The sequence below is a fragment of the Nelumbo lutea genome, chromosome 8 (genome assembly GCF_056320005.1).
Source record: "Nelumbo lutea isolate HS-2025 chromosome 8, American lotus-T2T, whole genome shotgun sequence".
NCBI classification, from domain to species: Eukaryota; Viridiplantae; Streptophyta; class Magnoliopsida; order Proteales; family Nelumbonaceae; genus Nelumbo; species Nelumbo lutea.
Window position 1 is genome coordinate 26969370 of NC_142691.1, and position 22286 is coordinate 26991655.

The following is a 22286-nucleotide window of genomic DNA, read 5'->3' on the forward strand; positions in this document are numbered from 1 at the left end:
TCTCTGATATAGAAAACCTATGAAAAAAAAAACATATTGAAAAGACAACAGAATAAACTTTATGAGTTAGAAATTGCAACTCTTTTATTTTCTTCTTTTAGATCACTACTGGTTTCTTTATTTAGAGGACATAGAACAAAAATGACTACAATTCAATTTGGCTTGCCGCCATGATTGCATAACATCATGGATTTTGATTCACAAGAGAATCATTTAAAGTAGAGCTAAGGCAATGACTTCATTTTGGATAATGCACTTCAACAACTTGGGGGTGCTGCTTAAAACCAAATAACTTATGCATCCAAATTCCTTGTGAATATAAGTAATAATTAGGAAAAATGTCAAATTTTTGGCTACTTAAACAACCATTCATCATGCATTAAATAAGTTACAAATCAAAAGGAGATCTAGATGTCCATACCTAAAGGCATTTACCTACCACTGTGAGTAGGGATGTCAATGGACCGGTTTTGTATTGGATTCTGTCCAAATCAAAGTCTATTTGGATGGATTAGACGGATCAATAAGACATTGAATTTGGATGGATTGGACGGACCAATATGATATATTGGATTGGACCTGGTCCATATATAATGAATTTATATTGGATTGAACCAATATCTGATCCATTGATAGAAAATAAAACATAAGTGTCAATGGACCAGGTTTGAGTTGAAACCAATCTAAATTAATTAACAGGAATTTGAACAGATTGGACACTCTCTAGACCAGTCCAAAATATTCATTGGACTGGATTGGACCAGGTCCATTTGTAATGGATTCACATTGGACTGGACTAGATTGGACCAAATCCAGTCCAATTGACACCCCTAACTGTGAGCTCTTTTAACATGATGTTCACCAAGAAGCTTTCCTACTTTAAATTCAGTAAAGTTGCACTTCTTATGATATAGATCTTCTACAAGACCGAATCTTACTCTCAAGAGAGATGATACATCCTAAATATTATATTATCCCCTTGGCAAAGCACTTTCAAATGTTAACATAATCAGATTTGGAGCATCAATTTTCATAGAAGAGTCAGAACACCACCATATATGTTCACAAATATGTATGTTCTTAAGGTTCCTAGATGTGATATGGATATTGATATTACCGTTTTTGTTGCATTCCCCCAGATATAGATATTCAAGGACAATTAAAGTATTAAACGTTAGATGGTAAATTGTATCATCAGGTAAGTTGATTAAGTGGAGAAACAAGATTCTTAGTGGCCCTAAATGCACTGAAGCAAACAAATTGAGACCACAATAATAGTGTCAAGGCCTAATACTTCTAGTCCAACCTAGGCCCGGCCTGGCCCGCAATATATATAAATAAATATTTATGAGTTGAAACGTACCAATACATATGTCAACACTTGAGTCAATTCAGGATTGAGAATTGTCCTATCCTATGCAAGGGATAATATAGGTGAATGCAAAGCCTTCATTCTCATTTCTTAAGCAATTTGGGACTTAGGAAAATAGTCAATGACTCAATGGTTGCACTAATTATATAGTGTTGTCCCAAATCCTACATTGCACAAGAATGGGAATGAAGGCCTTGTCTTTATCTATAAACGAATAGATAGCCCAAATCAAATCAAGTCTAACAATAAAATGAGGCTCATGCCTTATTTTTTGCGCCATAGGCCTAAAGCCTAGTCAAGTCCAATTTATGTATTATTTAATTTAAAAAATTTTAAAAAAATTAAATTTTATTTTTTGATATCATGGGCCCAAAGTCATTACTTGTTAGGCCCGAAAAACTCTTAAACCCAGCTCGGGACCGTATGTCGGGCTTGGGCCAAATTCAGGCCTACCTTAAAGGCCTTATCATTGGTTCCAAGCTCATCCCGGGCCTGGCTTGGACCACCGGTGATCACCCTTAATATATATATTTTTTTATATTTAATACTGCATTTAATAGAGGCTCGCCTATAAATAGGACAAGAAATGATAGGTCCCTATATTAATGGTGATATCCTTGTGACCGTTACAACCTTAGTTGAATGCTTGGGATCACTAAATGTCAGTGTAACGCTGGACCATGTAGTCATTGTAAGCCAACTTAAGGAGCTGTTATAAAACCCCTTTAATACCACATTTAATTGAGGTCACCTATAAAAAGGATGAGAAACGATAAGTACTCTCTTACGCACTCTGCCACTCTTGTTTTTGCTCCCACCTTGGCCTCTTATCTCAGCTAACTTGACCGTTAGAGTATTTTTCCCTGATACCATTATTTGGGGCTTCTGACATTTTCTTGTATTGTTAATTAAGGATATTAGGCCAATCTCAACTCCCAATGTCCCTAATTTACTCTCATTGTCAAATTCAGTAACATCAATTGGTGTTGTTTGTGGGAATGATCGATAGGTATAAACTCTAAATCGAAGATCCACTATCCTTCTAGGCAGAACTCTTCATTGCCTCCTCAAACTCAGATCACCCAAGAGCAATTCTAGTCACTAATGGAACAGATCACCATCCTACTCGATGAGATGCACAACTTGAGGCAACTAGTTGGCGATCAACATCCTAACGGTCGATCCACTGGTGCCGATGGCCATCTCAACCAAAGGTCAATTGATCGACCATCTTGAGTCAATGCCTAGAGAGTCAAACCAAGAAAGAATTCATCTCTGACCCTAAGAGTAACAACTGCCTTGAAAGTTACATAAAGTCTTACATCAATACCAGTCACCATACTAGCTATAACACCATGCACCCCAAGGAATTTTGGGCGGTAGTAGAGATCTTCCTACAAATAACCGCCAGGACAATCCAACACAGATCTAATCTGTCCCTATAATCCAAGTAGAAGATCTTTGATGTGGTATGTTAAAAAGATAAATAGCTCGTTAATGCTTGCAAATAGACCAATCCTTGCTTCTTTCATCAATACATAATTTCCTCTGAGTAATCAAATCCATGCTTTCTATATGCTAGCTATGATTTACTTAAAAACCTATATGCAAGTATTTCTTACTGGCTTATATAACTTGGGCTTACTTACCCACATGGTCTTGGACTGTATTTGCAAGTATGAACTTGATGGCAATGTATAAGAGTTAGGTTCTATTTGTTTGCAATGCAACTCTAAATCAGACGCGACAAATTTTGTACTTGGTTCAGTTTTGCCGGATGGATTACGGGTTGGGCTGCACCAAGAATGATCATTGGTGTAAAAGTACATCAATGAGTTTTTACACCGAACCCTAAAAAAGTGACTGTTATTCTGAAAAGTGTGAATTTAAAAAGGATCGAGTTTTACATCGACAATCGATATAAGACTTTACATGTGACGAGGTTTTACATCGATTTATGACATAAAATTCACTCTATTCAAACACCAATAAATTTAAATCGAAGTAGAATTTTATGTCGATTTTGATTTATACTCCTTCCAAATGCCAATAAAATCGAACTAACATAAATATTTATATGGATCTTGATTTATATCGCTTCCAAATACAGCCATGGGCGTTAGTCCCTCAATACAACAAATTAATTCAGGTTATTTTGGCGTTTTTTATGGTGGCATTTTTTAGATGCCCCTATAAAAATCTTTAGTGACGTATCTTAAAAATGCAACCGGCAGATTTTAAACTGCCGCTAAATTATATCTTAGACGCCACTAATCAACTCGCATGAAAGCCATATTTCTAATAAATAGTGAACGGCGGAAGGACCCTGCTTCGCAGGGGCTGGGATGGAACCGTTGATTCGGTTTTTTATTAAAAACCGTTGAATCGATCAATGATCTATTGACTTGAGTGGTTGAATCATCGACCCATTGATCCGTTCAATAGTTTTTTGCCTTTTTTTTTATTTTTTTAATTGAGTCATACGCTCAAATAACATAACACACATAATATTGCTTAATGGACCTCACACACTCAATTTTTTCTTGTAATTTTTGTTGTCAGAACGGCTTTTCTGTTTTTTATTTTTTTAATTGGGAACCGTCTAGGCAACCAGTTCCGTTCTACCCCAATCCCGGTCCCTGGTCAAAAACCATTGAATCGGTCAACAACCCATTGACTCGAGTGGTCGAACCATCAACTCGTTGACATGTTTAATGGTTTTTTGTTGTTTTTTATTTTTTTAATTTTTGTTGTCAAAATAGGCCGCCCGTTTAAACCAGACGGTTGAACTATTGACCCAAAAATCGGTGGCCAAAATAGTTCTATTTTCAGGTCATATGAATCACACGCTTGAATGACATAACATCATGGTTTCAAATAGTCTGACCGTTTGAACTGAACGGTCGGCCCATTCTGACAAAAAAATAAAAAAATTAAAACGGTCAAAACTGTCCTAACGGTTCAATACGAATGATCAGCCCGTTCTGACAAAAAAATGAAAACATAAAATAAAAAATGATCAAAACTATTCGAATAATTCGATATCTAATTATTAACAATATTTATAATAACTGTTATATATTTATATAATTAGATAATTATATATATCTAATTATCTATATATATATATATATATATATATAAGATACAAAAACATTAAACGCCACCGTATATATGATTTATTTTCCATCACTGATTTCAATTAAAACCAATGGTAGAGATTTAATATAGATTTAGGAAACTCGCACAAGTTTCCCGCTCGCGCTCTGTTGTGCCTGCGTTTCTCCTTCCTCCTCCCAAAGCTATCTTTCTTATTCATCTCTCTCATATCCCCTATCTGTATCGGCTTTTCTGCTCGTGCAAGACTGTTACTGTAACTCATTGGTGCTCGTATCGGCTTGGAATTTATTTTTTTCTTTTTATTTTATTTCAATGTCTTTAATTCAATCTTTGACGTGTCTCAGTCATGCAGGGAATGTCTTAACCGTGTAGGCCTCGATCTATATATAGAGCAATCATTTGACGGCCCAAATTAATTAACATGAGAATGCCATCTAATCACGTATGGACGATTAAGATCGACCTGTTGAACTACTTATCATGCTTAAAACAAGAGTTTGTTTTCGACTTAACTTACAAGTAAACCGCAACCCAAATCCGTGTCTTCACGAACTCACAACTAACTCAAATTAACTCTTTCCAAAAGCAACTAGGATTGTTGGTCTATACGTAACCCATGTATGTTCTATAAATACCCCCCAACCCCATTTGCTTCCCTTCATCATTCGGCTGTCTTCTTCTTGTTCTTTCAGTAGTCATCAGTTTCTCTTGACGACCTGCTTCACTTTCCATTTTTTCTCTCTAATGGCTTCCATGTTGCAGTTCTCTTCCCTCTTCCTTCCTCTGTTGCTTTCTTGTTTCTTTGTCTTACCAACCACGGCTGATGATACTCCAACTGCTGCTCATCATGCCCTCGAAATACCAGTAGAGAAGATCAAGAAAGCTCTCTCTGATTCAAATTACCTCACCATGTCCATGACTCTTGAACTAGCTCTCAGCAACCTGATCCCAACTCATGAATTCTTCAACAACAAAGATATCAAAACTCTCACCATATTCTGCCCTTCTGACAAAGCATTCATGTCCCCCAACTTCAAGTACGCAGGACCTCCCTTGACCCTCCTCAGATACCACGTTGCACTCGCAAATCTGGACAGGGAGGTTTTGGAGACATCGCAGCTGCACTGGTCTAAGGCCGACACCCTCCTTCCTGGGCATCCACTTGTGGTCACTTCGGTGAACGGACACGCTTCTGTCAACGACGTCAAGATCTCGCACTGGAATCTGTACAATGATGGGCATGTGATTGTTCATGGCGTGGAGGACTTCTTTGATCCTGCTTTCCAGACCATCTGGTTCCCACAGTATGACGGTGGTGTGTTGATGCAGAATGATGGATCCTATGCTGAAGCATTAAGCAGAGTGTTTGATTATTTTCATGAGCCGAAGAATCGCTCCGAGCTGCTGATGGTTTTTGTGTATGCTGCCGCTGCGATCCTTTGTTTGCTTCTCCGTCATCTTATTTTGTGCCTGTGTTGGGCAAGACGGAGAGAGGCCATGGATAGATACGTTACTCTGGAATCTGGTCCTTTTGCTTAGGCCTTAATTAGGGTTTTATTGGAGTCTTTTTTGTTCATTTCTTATTGGCATTTTGACAAGAAGATTGTATGATAATAACGATGAAATATTAAATGTTGTATGGTATATTTGATTCGTTTGGACGGATTGAACGGACCAATAAGACATATTGAATTTGTTGGACGGATTGGACGGACCAATAAGATATTGAATTTGTTGGATGGACCAATATGACATATTGGGTTGTACCTGGTCTGCCCATAATGAATTTATATTGGATTGAGCCAATATCTAGTCCATTGGTAGAAGATAAGAGCATAGTTGTCAATGGATCAGGTTTGAATTGAAACCAATCTAAATTAGCAGGAATTTGAATAGATTGAACAGTCTGTAGACCAGTCCAAAATGATCCAAAATACTTATTGAAATGGATTAGACCAGGTCCATTTGTAATGGAATCACATTAGACTGGACCGGATTGAATCAAATTAAATCCAATTGACATCCCTAATTTGCAACATGCTTTTTCTTTTTCACCTTTCAGAGTGTTATCTGATTGGCCCAATTCAAGGAAAACCTTAAAAAGTGTGGGCCCGGTTGGTGGGCCAGTGAAGAATTAAAGGTGTGCTTAACTAATGAAGTTGGGCCAGTAAGAATCAATTACCTTACCCGCATGCCAATTTAGCCCATCTAATTTTTATTGTACAATTAGTGGGGCCCATCTAATTTAAAAGAAACTTTGGCACGTGCCTTGTGATAATTTCAATTGCACCAAGTGGTACCAAGTTTAAAAAGTATTTTCTTGATTTTAATCAAATTATGTTTTTATTAATTTGAATCAATTTTAACTAATAAATGAATTTTTGCTAAGTATTAACAATTTTTTATTGATTTTTATTATGCTATTTTTTATTGATAATTTAAATTTTAAAATTGTATAAAGTTTATACAATTAATTTATTTTAATTAATATGTTAAAGTACATTGGTGACTTTTAATTCTCACTTAATTTTATTTTTCAGTTACTTTATGATGTTTCATATTTAATGTTAGTTTTAATATGTTAAAAAAATTATATTATTTTCAGTGAAATTTATTTTTATTTTATCAGTCAATTAAAAAATTAAGTTTCTATTTTTTGTTATTTTCTGATTTTTTAGAAAATTTTCCTTATTTTATATATATATTTTTGTCTGTTAACAAAATTGTTAATAATTTTTTTGTTATTTTCTAATTATAAAAATCATATTTTAGTGAAAATTTCCTTATTTGTTCTTTTCGTTTTCAAATTTGCATAATTGGGTCAAATTAATCAAACCAAATGTATTGCAAATTAAAGATATTACTGAATATTGAAAAATACAAACAATATTGACCAAACTTTCAAGAACTATCAATTCATTATTTTCGTTATTATAATTCCACATTGACAACCAAGAATTAAAAAACAAAAAATATAAAATGAAAGAAAAAGAAAAAAATAAATAAATAAGGTTTTTTTTTTATTTGTTGATCCATGAGTTACAAATAAGACTACTTACCTTTTGCAAAACCTAGATTAAATATGTTCACCGCAAATATGCCCCCAAAAAACATTCCCTAAAGGTTGGCCTTAGTCTTCAATGGAATCATTAAGACAAACTACATCTTCAAAGAACAAGATAGCCTTTGCATTCTCTTCATCCTAGTGCATTTCAATAATAAAAAAGTTGATACTTAAGCTAGGAATGTTAATGGGATTTCGATTACATGAGACAACTTAAAGTTGACAATTACCTTAACTTTCTTTAATCCTAATTCTCCGAGGACTTGCTCACGCACCCTACAAGAAGCAAAAGTTGTAGAAGAAGCAAATATAAATGTAGCTCCTATGTTGTAAAACGTTTATACCTACCAAAGAAATATAAGAGCACACTATTACTTGAAACTCTACAAACACAAAAGTATCCAAATAAAGGGTCTACATGATTCCGCTTGGACTAGGAATTGGTTCAGACAGTAGTTAGAAAGGGAATTGGAATTTGCAGAAATGAGATTTCATTAGGGGAAGGTAATAGAGGTATAAATTGGGCCCTGCGGTTTTCATGAAACTCTATAAATACAAAGGAATATCAATGATTCCGATTGTAATAGGAATTGGTTCAGACAGGAATTAGAATGGGATTGGAATCTGTTGGGTCAGGCCGTACTTGCCTCCTCAATGATAAATCAGAGGTCAGGCCTAACATGGCCCATGGCACGAGCCGAGGTGGGCCCAGGCCAGGCCATGAGAGACAATTTTTATAATTTGAAAAAATAATGAAAATTTTTAAATAAATTAACAAAATAAACAAAAGATAAAAAATGTTAAAATTTTATTCTCTATGAATTTTGTTGTATACAATTTTTTATATATGATATAATAAAATGAAATTAAAAAAATACACTACAATCAGAATAATATATATATATATATATATATATATAGAGAGAGAGAGAGAGAGAGAGAGAGAGAGATAGATAGAGAGATAGATAGATAGAGAGAGAGAGAGAGAGAGAGAAATAAATGGGTCGGGCCATGTAGCATGACCCACCTTGTTGTGTTGTGTCATGTTGGCCCATGGACTTGAAAACCCTAGCCCGACACGACCTATATGGTCCATCTTCTACAATGGCAGGTTGTGTCGGCTGTGCCACCTACAACCCACCTTACAGCTCTAGGAGGGAATGCCATTTCACTAAGAATAGTAATGGGATTCCGATTGCACTCAACCAAACAGTTGGAATCAGAATGGCCCATTCTGATTCTGATTTTAACTTTGATTCCAACAACTATTCTTGCAAACCAAACGGGCGTAAGAACATCCAATACAAAAATAATGCCAAATAAAGTCTCAATGATTAGACGAAAGTATTAACAAGACTTTGTTGGAAGCAAACCAACAATAGTTCATACAATAATAAGTTTAATAATTAAATAGTGGATTCATTATTCAAATAATAGTTGATATAATGTAAACAATTGTGAAAATAATAATGTATTTCTTTGTCTTTTGTAAGAGATGCAAGAGCCTAGACCAATGCCATCTCAATTGCCTACTAGAAAGGGGAATAAGGGGAAGAGTAAATTCAAGGGTAAGGGAAAGGCATTATTTTGATGATGATTTTATTTTCCTTCTTTTTTTTGTAATCTTTTAATTTTATTTGCACTAAAATGTGAAGAATTGTAAACATATATTACCTCTTATCTAATACTAAATTTCAGTTAATGATATTATCTTTTGTTTTGAATGGTTACATCTGATTTAGCGAGCGGAAATAAGATTTTTGTTGAAATTGAATGTATATAGTTGATTTGAAAAACCGCTGATATAAGCTTTATTTTTATTTGGCCGTGACAAACATATGGGTGGAAGTCTTCTCAGCTGCAAAGGTTTTTTACGATGTTTATTATTAAATGTCACAAAAAGTAATACATTCTGGTTTGGTGATAATACATATTGTTTTTCAAGACATTTACTAAAACTTCACCATTTCCATGTGACATTTCATTTTTTGCACTTTTCATGGGTCAAAGGCCTAAGTCTACATAAATATGACTTAGTTGACCAAGGACCCAAGTGTATTAAGTCCAGTTTGACTCTTGTCCTATTTTAATAGGGTGGTCCCATTGACAAAACCCCTAATTTCTACATAATGAAGCATGCATAGGAATTAACCCTAACCTAACACCTCAATTACATGGGATGGGTTAGTAAAGTGGGTTGAGGTGGCAACCCTAATCCTAGGTTATAAACAGCCTTGCTTAGGGAGAAAGAGGCACTTTTCCATAATCATGTTGTAAGAAGCTCTCACACACTAATACTTGAGGATTGCAAATAACCACAAACTCTTGCAAACTCTAACTACTTCAAGTTCAAGAGAGAAGAAAGAAATGATAAGCTTCTTAATTCTATACAATACACTTGGATCCAAGCTCTTCAAAGAAGATCAAATCACTACAAAATGACCATTATTAAAAAAGCATCATTCACAACCAATCAAATGTGAATCCTAGAGTGAAGAATCTACATCAATCTTCAGAAGCACAAAAATCAAGGAAATTTACATTGACACTTTAAGAAGCACGAGAAACATGCTAGTAGCCCTTGTCTTCATTGAATTTGTCCACTAATCAGATGTTGCTCATGTTATCGAGTAGAAATCAAAGAGAGTTCAATTCTCTTGTATTTTCTTTATTACAAATTCATTTTTGTAATTTGTCTCCATATTTTGTGTTAATCAAATACACAAAATTTACCTCCATATTTCGAGTTGATAACTACAACAATCACTTAGTGGTTACCAAGAGATTACAACTTCCTTCAACAAGTCTCTGATGCTTTTGTTTCTTCCTACAATCACCCTGCCACACGTGCCATGGAAAAATCCAACAAAGCATAGTTATCATCTCTAGTGGAGTTTCCAATACGGAAAATCACCAAGGCAACTACTCTATAGAAGCAAAGCCTCTTCAACCCTTCACACTCTGATTTGAAAGAAATAGGCACTTTCTCCTAGATAACCAATCCAATATTGGATCAAGGATGGAGTATTACTCCTTTCCATCATACAACCCCTACTCTACTTCCAGTGGTATCGTACTAGTGATGATGACAGAAGCCACAACGATGGAAGAAAGACTCCAGAAGATGGTCGATGCCATCGACAACCTCAAGAGATCCAATGTTGAGAAAGATCTCAAGATTGCCTTCCTAATGAACAAATTGGAGATACAAAACCGCCAAGCAGAGCCAGTTAAGAATCCTCTCACCCTCCATGATTCACTCCTCCAATGACTCCAAACCTCCAAGAGCAGTGGATGCAACAACAAGAGGAGCATGATTGTGTCATCGTGCAAAACATGATGCAAGACACCACCCAAGTATCTATCGCTTCTCTAATAGTGCAACAACTTCAATATATAATCGTTGAAACCACAATGGCTCAATATGGAGGTGTCCCATAAACCTCTCTAGTGTATGCCAAACCATACACTTGTTGCATTGATGAGATTTGCATGTCAATCGACTACCAACCTCCTAAGCTCTAACAGTTTGATGAGAAGGGCAATTCGAAGAAGCACAAAGCCCATCTCATCAAGACCTGTAACAACGTGAAAACTAACAAAGACTAAACGATTAAGCAGCTTGTTCGCTCCCTTAAGTCTACAGTGTTTGATTGGTACACCAACATTTATCTATGTTCCATTGATAGTTGGGACCAGCTTGAGAGAGGACTCCTCACTCGGTTCTACTATACACATCGAACTGTTGAACTTCCAAAACTCTACTATTAGGCAAAGAGGACAAGTCTGTCATTGACTACATTGAGTGATGGAGAAACATTGCTCTTCAATGCAAGGAATAAATTAGTCAATCATCTTCCATAGACACGTGTGTCCAAGGGATGCACTGGGGGTTAGTTTACTAACTCAAAGGGAACATGCCTACTACCTTTGAAGAACTGGATACTCGAGCTCATGACTTGAGATTCAGATAACCAAATACACGAATCCACAACTAAGTGGTCCTTGTGAGAAGAATGAAGGAAAGAAGGAAGCGAGGAATGATCCTTTAGGTTAGGGATCAACTCCACCTAATATTCTTCACCAATGGAAAGGCCTGAGATTTGTCGAATGTCCCAAAGAAATATTTCAATCTCACCTTGACTAGTCACGAAGGTGTTCATGTCAAGCACCAAACCTCATAGAGAGCTCTATAGATGTTGTCAGGCCAATTATACACACGAGTAGCTATGTAAATTGCTTGACTCAATTCATTCACATTCCCTGTGTCTCAAAAATGATTGTATACTTCATGACCCCAATCCTTAAATCCACTCAAATACCGAATCTCCCTTCTTGGGTTCATGTTGAAACCCATTTCGCAGACCCTTGTTATATCTTCTCTACAATATAGGGAAATTGACAGATATTTGTAACGGTATGGTAGAAGGGATGTCTTAAGCACGACTGCTTAGGTGTAGTAATAGGATCCCCTTTTTCATGGGTCTTAGGATACCAATTTATCTTTGTCATACTCAGAAGCAGTTCTAGCTCAACTCCACGTTGACCATATGGACCTATCATGGGCTCATCAACAACAAGCTCGAGCTCAGTGTGATGAGCATTCCTCAACCCATGGCTCTTTACCAGTATGCTAGGAAAACGAAAGAATTATCCCTTTAAAGCGGGATCCTCGTGCTCCATCACCCACCCTTCTTGAGGCAAACTCCTTGGCAGAGAAGATGTAGGAGATGATGAAGGGACATTATGATCAGGTGAACCTGAGAAAGCCATCGGTTACATAAACAAAATAAGAGTGTCAGTACTGTAAAAAATATTTTACCTTAAATTGAAGAAGCAAGCTTTATGTGGCACTCTCTAATGAAGAAATCCTATGCAAGCTAATCCCTAAACCCAAGAGACATTAGACCCAAAAGCCTAAGAAGATTTGGATGTAGGGACCCTAGACCATTAGAGGTCTGCAAGGGCTTGCTACTAATGAAACTCTACATGTTGTGACTCTCTGGTGAAGGAGGAAATTCGGTTTATCATGTTCTCTGGTAAAGAAGTTCTGTGCAAATTAATCTCTAAACCCAAAAAACCTTGAACCTAAAGGTCTATGAAGCTTTGAACCTAGGGACCCCAGACCACTAAAGGTCTATGAGGGCCTACAGTTGATGAAAATTCGCATACTATGACTCTCTAGTGAAGAAGCCATACAAGTATGCCAATTGGTAAAGTTCTAACCTATCAAGTCAACCATAAAATTCAATATTGACAAGAGGAGACAAAATGTCGCATTGGAGTAATACGAACATCAATGCTTAAAGTGCCAGCAAGTAAATAAAGGGAGAAAGGAATTTGATGCTCTGTCGTGGTCAATTTCAAATTACTCTCGATTATCACAAAGGCTTTAGAGTAATTATATGATAGAAGAAGGTAATCACACTCAATCTCATGTCAATCAAGACGGTCCCATCAATGGTTTAGCAATTTTATGAACATACAATGAGTTAAGTCATGACAAAGGAAATTCAATGAAGGGGAATTAAAGAAAAATACTCTACGAGAAAGGTTGGAAGGATGTAAGCAACGATGGTAGCAGGATGCCTCTCTAATGGTCCAACGCTAAATCTATAAGGCATTTAACCAGTTGAAGAGCTAACTGGAATTCATATATAGAATTCTGGTGATTTTTATATAAGGAAATCATAAATTAAAATCTATTGACAGTGGGGAAAATATTCTTATGGATTTCATTCCAAGCTATCTTGTATTATGCACCATGACCAATAAGGCATTGAAATTAACTAGAACAAACCTAACTCATAGTCAGCAATCGGCTAATTCCATGTTCAACCCAAAGGGCAGTGTGGACAAGTCTTCTTCAAAGGCATTGCTAGAAGCCAAACTTTTGGGAAAAGATCAAAAGACCAAGTCCAACACATGTAAGGGATCAAGGGCATACATGAAAAGAAAATGTGAGTATTTGTACCTAGGTCCATCTCTTAGACTTGGAATCATCTAGGAGAGACCTTGACAGTTGGTTGAAGTTTTCATACAATTGATTAATAACCTTGGCTACCAATAAATGGATCAAACTTGGATCCAATGAAGCCAAGGCAACCGATAAAGATCAATGTATTGGCTTAAGAAATAATGCAACAACTGTGAATAATTAGTGACTGAAGCCAATTCTAAGTCATCCATTCATCCTTGTACCAGGATCTTTTTTTAAGGATAGGTTGAGGGTATTTCAAGGGATAAATATAAAAAAAAAAATTGAAAATGCTTATTTAACGTGTTTAAAATAACGTGCCTATCTGATTCGAACTCCCTTACCAGTTTGCTTATTGGTCAATCAATAATTATTGACAAAATTAGATGTATCATTGTGAAGGAGAATTTATAGAGACAGTGTTCGTATCCCTTAGTAGTCTAGGCTTCTTCGAAGTCCCCTCTTTGAAGGATAGACACCAACACGGACTTAATGACTAAGCTATCCAAACCTAAAAAGGGAACAGGTAAATTCTTAACCATCGCAGCATACAATTCATCAAATCGTCTGTTATGCTTAACCTAGGGCGCCTACTAGAGAATACAATTATGCTTGAAGAGAATTACTTGTGGCATAATGTAGCAAACGTGGACCGTTGTTGTAAAGGAATTTGCATGCACTACAATTCAGAATTTCTAGTTATTACTGTCGGCTAACATGCATTGTCTCCTCAAGTCTCGTGACCAATGCAAAGGTCCTTTCAAATGATCAAGTCAAACAGCCATTTGACATAAAAATTGATATCGTTGAGAACATGGGCACCATAAGGAGTTCCATCACCTCGTCTTCGAGGGGCATTTGTAGACAGTAAATTTTCTTATTTGATGGGATTAATTTACATGTTAACCCTCCCAAGTTAATATGGGCTTTTATGGGCCCAAGTACCAAGTCTACGTAAATATGACTTAGTGGCCCAATGATCCAGGTGTATTAAGTCCAATCTAGTCAATGTCAAATTCTAATAAGATGGTCTCATTGGCCAAACCACTACCTCTAGCATAATGGAGCATGCTTAAGAGTTAATCCTAACCTAACGCCCCACTTACATGAGATGGATTGGCAAAGTGGGCTGAGGTGGCAGCCTTAATCTTGGACTACAAATAGCCTTGCCTAGAGGAAGAGGTTATTTTTCACAATCACATTGCAAGAAACTCTCCTACACCAGCACTTAAGACTTGCAAGTAACCACAAACTCTTACAAATTGTAACTACTTCAAGATCAATAGAGAAGAAAGAAGAGAAAAGTTTCTTAATTTTCTAAAATATACTTAGATTTAAGATCTCCAAAAAAGGTCAAGCCACTACAAAAGGGATCTTCTTAGAGAAGCATCCTTCACAGTGAATCAAGTGCAAGGCCTAGAGTAAAAAAAATCTACATCAACTCTTCAGAAGCACCAAAATCAAGGAAATCTATATTGTCACTTTGAGAAGCATGAGAAACACGCCAACTACCTTCGTCTTCACCGAATCCGGCCGTTAATAAAAGGTTATTCATGCCATCGAGCAAAAATTAAAGAGAGTTCAATTCCCCGAACTAAGAATCGAGTGGGCATGAGAATTGTTTATAATTCCTCGAACCCATCCCAAACCAAATGGTAAATTGATAAAACACCCTTACATTTAATATTAATTTCTAAAATACTCCTAACTTTCTCCCATAATTTTATTTCTAAAATACTCCAAAATAGGGAATAGTGCTCCGACCCCGATAAGGAGCAACTGCTTTCCCCCAAGCCTACCCTATCACCTATAACGGTGTAGGGGTAGTTTATCTTAGCTATGGAGAGGGGACACAGAGGGTGTCCCACCATGTTGTCATTCATACTTTAGATTACAATTCTAATATTCTTAATAATATTTAATAATTACTATTAATTATGAACAAAAATTATTACCATTAAAATTAATAGAAGTTATTAAGAAAATAATATTTAATAGAAGTTATTGTTAATTAAAAGAATTAACTTAGATTAATATGGGTAAATTACTTAATTAAACCTCTCCTATAATTTGACCCCTACAAAAACTCTTTGCATTTTATATAAAATTATTATAATGTCTATATTAATTACTAAATTAATTTAATTAACTTAAACCTCGAATATAATTTCCTTTGTTTCAAATTATCTTAATTATCACGTGCACGTGCTGTGTATCCGACCCCTTAGGCCTTAGCTTCCTGCGATGAGTATTAATGTATTATGTAATATGAAAAAAGGGAATTGATTTCATTTTAATCTATAAAGGAGATTCAATATCCATATTCATCCTACTAGAATATAGCTGATAAGATCGTGAAGACGGAAAGATGCAAACCTAATCATGACCTGGATTTTAATTTTCTTTTTTTTTTTCTATTTTAATTCAATGTGTCTAGAGTCTCAGTCATTCAGGGAACGTCTTAGTAAGACTATTAACCGTGTGGGTTTCCATCTATATACAAAACAATTATTGGACGGCCCAAATTAACAAATAGAATGCCGACAATTCACGTATGGACGGTTAAGATCTACCTCTTGAAGTTGGACCACTGATCATGTTTAAAACAAGAATTTGTTTTCGACTCAACTTACAAGTAAATCGCAACTCAAATCCGTGACTGGGCGAAATCACAACTTCTAATCCAATCTTGAGAAGAACTAAATTCTTTCCAAAAGCAACTAGGATTGATCTATACGTAACTCATGCATGTTCTATAAATACCTCCCAACCCCATTTGCTTCCCTTCATCATTCGGCTGTCTTCTTCTTGTTCTTTCAGTACATAGTCATCAGTTTCTCCTGACGACTTGCTTCAATTCCCATTCATTTCTCCCTAATGGCTTCCATGTTGCAGTTCTCCTCCCTCTTCCTTCCTCTGTTGCTTTCTTGTTTCCTTGTCATACCAACCACGGCTGATGATACTCCAACTGCTGCTCATTATGCCCTAGAAATACCAGTAGGGAAGATCAAGAAAGCTCTCTCAGATTCAAATTACCTCACCATGTCCATGACTCTTGAACTAGCTCTCAGCAACCTGATCCCAACTCATGAATTCTTCAACAACAAAGATATCAAAACAATCACCATATTCTGCCCTTCTGACAAAGCATTCATGTCCCCCAGCTTCAAGTACGCAGGACCTCCTTTGACCCTCCTCAGATATCACGTTGCACTGGCAAAGCTAGACAGAGAGGTTTTGGAGACATCGCAGCTGCACTGGTCCAAGGTCGACACCCTCCTTCCTGGGCATCCACTTGTGGTCACATCGATGAACGGACACGGTTCTATCAACGGCGTCAAGATCTCGCACTGGAACCTGTACAATGATGGGCATGTGATCGTTCATGGCGTGGAGGACTTCTTCGACCCTGCCTTTCAGACCATATGGTTTCCACAGTACGACGGAGTATCGATCAAGAATGACAGATCCTATGCCGAAGCATTAAGCAGAGTGTTTGATTTGTTTTTCATGAACTGAAAACTATTTCGGGCCGGTTGATGGTTCCTGTTGCGTATTCTGCCGGTCGATCGATATATCTATCCTCTGGAATCTGGAATCTGATCCTGTTGCGTAGGCCCTTGGGTTTTCTTGGATTCTTTCTTGTTCTATTTTTTTATGCTGACTTGTTGACCCAGAATTGCATTGGAATAGTAAATTCTGTGTTATATTTGATTCGTTAATTTAATCGTTTTTGTACTTCTATTTGCAATATATTTATACGTGATCTCTCATGGTCCATTCCAGAACGGTTCACATTCAAATTGGGTGAGGAGTACTCACTCAGAGTTCCGATCCGCCGACTACAAAACGTTTCTGGCCACTGGACTCACTTAGAAGTAAGAACAATTCTACCAAAACCCTAGAAAGTGGGCCAGGTTGGTGGGCCATGTCAAGAATGGCAAGAATATTTTTGTAGCACTAGGACTCCGTTCGATGGTTCCAATTAGCTAAGTAGCTTATATTTTCTTCATTTATGATTTTAAAAGGAACTTTCTCTAGCAATCTTCAGACAATTTTTTATTATACTCGATCTCTATGGAGAGGCAACCTTTTGCCATTTAGCAAGACAATCAATAACCAGCTTTGAATCTCCTTCGCTGCAACACTGCCTGTCTAATGATCCAATATGAGTCTATTACATTACAATGGACGAGGTCCAATCCAATTCAATGAATATAATGGACAATTCTGGATTGGTCTAATTTAATGTCTGGGCTGTATTATTTGTTCAAATTGAGTTTTGATTTAGATTAGGTCCAATTCAAATACTGGTTAAATATGACCTAATGAATACATTGGGTTCAATCTGGTCCAAATACTGGTTCAATCCAATGAATGCATTGGACACTTTTATCTTCTGTCAGTAGCCAATACTGGTTCAATCTGACCCAATTCAATATAAATCCATACAGATCAGGTCCAATTCAATCCAATAAATACTTTGGACCAAAGTCTTGATTGGTTCAATTTAGTCTGTGCTAACTCATTCAATTGATTTTGATTCGATAGGGTCCAATCCACAAACGTACATTGATACCCCGATTGGATGGACTTTCTAACAGCTGTCATCAAGCTAATATCCGCTATCCGCATTCCTAAACTCAGAATACATGGCTTCATTTAAGCTGGGGTTAATTATCCCTAAGTCCTTGCTTGCCATCACTTCATGATGTTTAACAAACATTGACTGAAATTGTTAAGCCAACTTCTTTAGTTTGGGTTGTGGGAAATACACATTACCATTCAAACAAGGATTTCTTACTCGCTTTTACTATCCACTCTCTAATCGCCCTGAATTGCGGCCACACTCTCAATTCATTATAGAGATGTGTGGCTGCAATTTGGGGCGGATAAAGAGTGAATAGAAAAAGTGAGTAGGAAATCTGGGTTCAGTCCCATTATCTTGGGTATAAGGGGATCATTAGAGGTGCATAGCAGATACAGCCTCACGGGTCTGTTAACATATGCCTTTTGTTCTAAATTAAAGTTTATGAAGACGGAATCAAACGTGGAATAAGAAATGATTTAAATATGTGAAACCTAAACTGAATTCAATTTACAAATCAATCAATAAGATGGAGTAAATGAAAGGGAATTATATGATGTGGGAAATGTAATATCATATGGGAAGACTATAACCAATCAACAACAGAAAGAATTTAAGGTAACCGGTTCCAAAAACAACCAATTGCTAATTTGAAAAGAAGGAAAATAGTATCTCTTTCAAAACAGAAAGACTTTAAGGTTTTCGGTCATTAAGATGCTATATATTAACTGTGTGCTCTCTCTCCGGCCCCTCCTCTCTCTCTCTCTCCAAATTCCAACTCTGATCGGTGCAACGAACCCCATCAAGGTAATATCATGCATTTCCTATGTTCGTATATTTTCCTTGGATCATACTGGTAACCCATCTTAATTACACCCAGAAAAAAGAACAAGTAGAAGAAAGAAGGATAATCGACAAAAATATGTCAATCCCCTAAATGGGTTAGGAAAACCTTGGCTGTCCTCAAGTAGCCTTGTCACAGCCTTCATAGTTTTATATTTTGAACTAAGTGAAAATGTTTGGAGAGTTAGGCAAAACTCTCTGGTAATAGGAATTTGAGCAAGCCAAATTCATACGAAACAATGCCATGGTTTAGATGAAGGGCCCAAGTGGGTCAATCAAATTATGTATCAGTTAGAATCATCAAGGGAGCCATAACCATTGCATGCGCCGTCCCCTATCCTCTCTATAAGAGCAATAACATATACTTGAAAGAAATTAGAAAACACCATGAATCCTCTATTCTCTATCTTCTCCCTCTCCCTTCTGACTCCTCTCCAGCCATAACATCAATCAAACATGCAGAACATGTGCAGAACGGTCCCCATACTTGAGCTACAACTTCTGTGTAGCCTCTCTCCAGGCTGTCCCTGAGAGCAATATTGCAGATCTTCAAGGACTTGGAGTCATTGCACTACAATAGGCCCAAGAAAACATCACCAGCATAGTTGCAAAGATCAAGAATCTGTTGGAGAATGAAGGTGATCAATGCACCATAGCAAGCTTAAATGACTGTTTAGAACTATACTATGATGCCAACTCTACACTGCGAAACTCGATTAGGTACTTCAAGTCTGAGGATTACAACAATGCTAATGTATACATTAATTGCAGTTAGGGAATCAGCTTCAACATGTAACTCCGGGTTTGAGGAAGAAGGTGTAATGACTCCATTAACGAAGGAGAGCGACAATTTCATTCAGTTGTGTGAGATTGCTCTAGTCATCAACAATTTTCTTCCTTTTGTGTTTCCATTTGCTTCACAGGTGATCTCAATAATCCTTAGTCATGTGTTTATAGACAAGTGATCTACGTCGTGTGCATCTGTGTCCAAGTAGTAGTTTATATCTATACTTCAATTATAACTATCTACTTCTATTGACGGAGGTGCTAAATAGAATTCATGGATGTTGTTTTTATGTTCGACTAGGAGACAGAGATTGGAAGAAGATGATCAAGCGCAGGAGTGGGTAACAGAGGAATTGGGTAACAAAAAATATAATTATATGTTACTAAGTATATCGTATAACTAGTATATATGTGGCACTAGTACAGGTTTTACATATGATATCGTTTCCCATATCGTAGTCGGACCCGTAAATGAAAGTAGGTGGAAGTTATGATGGTGTGCTTAAATCCCTAGATTAGTAAATTATTGACTCTAGGAGCTGCTATTAAGACAACCCAAAGCAGGTCTTGATCGGTTCAAACAACAAAAACCAACCCAAACCAGGTCAGATTATTCAGGGTAGGGATCACTGCTGGCATTGCATTCTTTTGTAGGACCCTCAAAATGTAGGGCCTGGTCTTGTATTGATCTTGCAGAAATTTAGGATCCGTTTGGTGCATCATTCTGTGCCGTCTTTGGGTTGTTTACAAGATGGGAAGACCAAATTTTGATCTATTTCTGTTTGGTACGCAAAAGTTTAGCCACCAAAAGACAATGCCAAAAAGACGTGAAAAGCTCATTTTGGGCTGATTTTAGAAAGCTTCAAATGAAGCTTTTCGTGTCTTTCACATTTTAATCTCACGCAAAAAGATGCAGAAAGATGCAAGATGTTCATCTGCCAAATGGTCTTCGGGCCGCCTAAATCATATTTCAAAAGCTCGATGCATCTTTTAACTATCAGAATTACAAGAAAATCTTCTCAAAAAAACTTGCAAAACAGCCCTTACTTTAACAACCCAACCAACGCAACCATGTGGATCGACCTCGAGTCATATTTAGAACCATTATTGGACAGCCCAAATTAATAAGAGAATGCATTCAACCCCATTTGCTTAAAATAAGAGTTTGTTTTAGACTGAACCCACAGTTAAGTTACGAGTAAATCGCAACCCAAATCCCTATTTACAAAAGCAACTAGGATTAGTCTATACGTAACCCATGTATGTTCTATAAATACCTCCCAAACCCATTTGCCTCCCTTCATCATTCGGCTGTCTTCTTCTTGATCTTTCATTACGTAGTCATCAGTTTCTCCTGACGACTTGCTACAATTTCCATTCGTTTCTCCCTAATGGCTTCTATGTTGCAGTTCTCCTCCCTCTTCCTTCCTCTGTTGCTTTCTTGTTTCTTTGTCATACCAACCACGGCTGATGATACTCCAACTGCTGCTCATCATGTCCTAGAATTACCAGTTGAGAAGATCAAGAAAGCTCTCTCTGATTCAAATTACCTCACCATGTCCATGACTCTTGAACTAGCTCTTAGCAACCTGATCCCAACTCATGAATTCTTCAACAACAAAGATATCAAAACAGTCACCATATTCTGCCCTTCTGACAAAGCATTCATGTCCCCCAGCTTCAAGTACGCAGGACCTCCCTTGACCCTCCTCAGATATCACGTTGCACTGGCAAAGCTAGACAGAGAGGTTTTGGAGACATTGCAGCTGCACTGGTTCAAGGTCGACACCCTCCTTCCTGAGCACCCACTTGTGGTCGCTTCGGTGAACGGACACGGTTCTATCAACGGCGTCAAGATCTCGCACTGGAACCTGTAAAATGATGGGCATGTGATCGTTCCTGGCGTGGAGGACTTCTTTGATCCTGCTTTCAGACCATCTGGTTCCCACAGTATGACGGTGGAGTGTTGATGCAGAATGGTGGATCCTATGCTGAAGCATTAAGCAGAGTGTCTGATTATTTTCATGAGCCGAAGAATCGCTCGGAGCTGTTGATGGTTTTTGTGTATGCTGCCGCTGCGATCCTTTGTTTGCTTCTCCGTCATCTTATTTTGTGCCTGTGTTGGGCAAGACGGACAGAGGCCATGGATGGATATGTTACTCTGAAATCTGGTCCTTTTGCTTAGGCCTTAATTAGGGATTTATTGGAGTCTTTTTTGTTCATTTCTTATTGGCATTTTAACAAAAAAAAAATTGTATGATAATAATGATGAAATATTAAATGTAGTGTATATTTGATTCATTCCTTTTAATCGTTTTTGTACATCTATTTGCAACCTTTCAGAATGTTTTCTCATGGGCCAATTCAACTAAAACCTTAAAAAAAGTGGCCAGGTTGGTGGGCCGAGTGAAGAATCAATGATGTGCTTGAACTGATGAAGTTGGGTCTGTAAGAAGAAATTACCTTACCCGTATGACCGTTTAGCCCATCTATCAAAACCCGACCTAACTCGACTCGACAAAATTCATTCTCTAAA

The 22286-nt window shown here is 37.0% G+C and overlaps 1 pseudogene; it reads left to right on the forward strand.

The window, feature by feature from the left end:
• Window positions 1–19351: 19351 nt before the first annotated feature.
• LOC148843561 (putative invertase inhibitor pseudogene) lies at window positions 19352–19929 on the forward strand (annotated as a pseudogene).
• Window positions 19930–22286: the final 2357 nt, after the last annotated feature.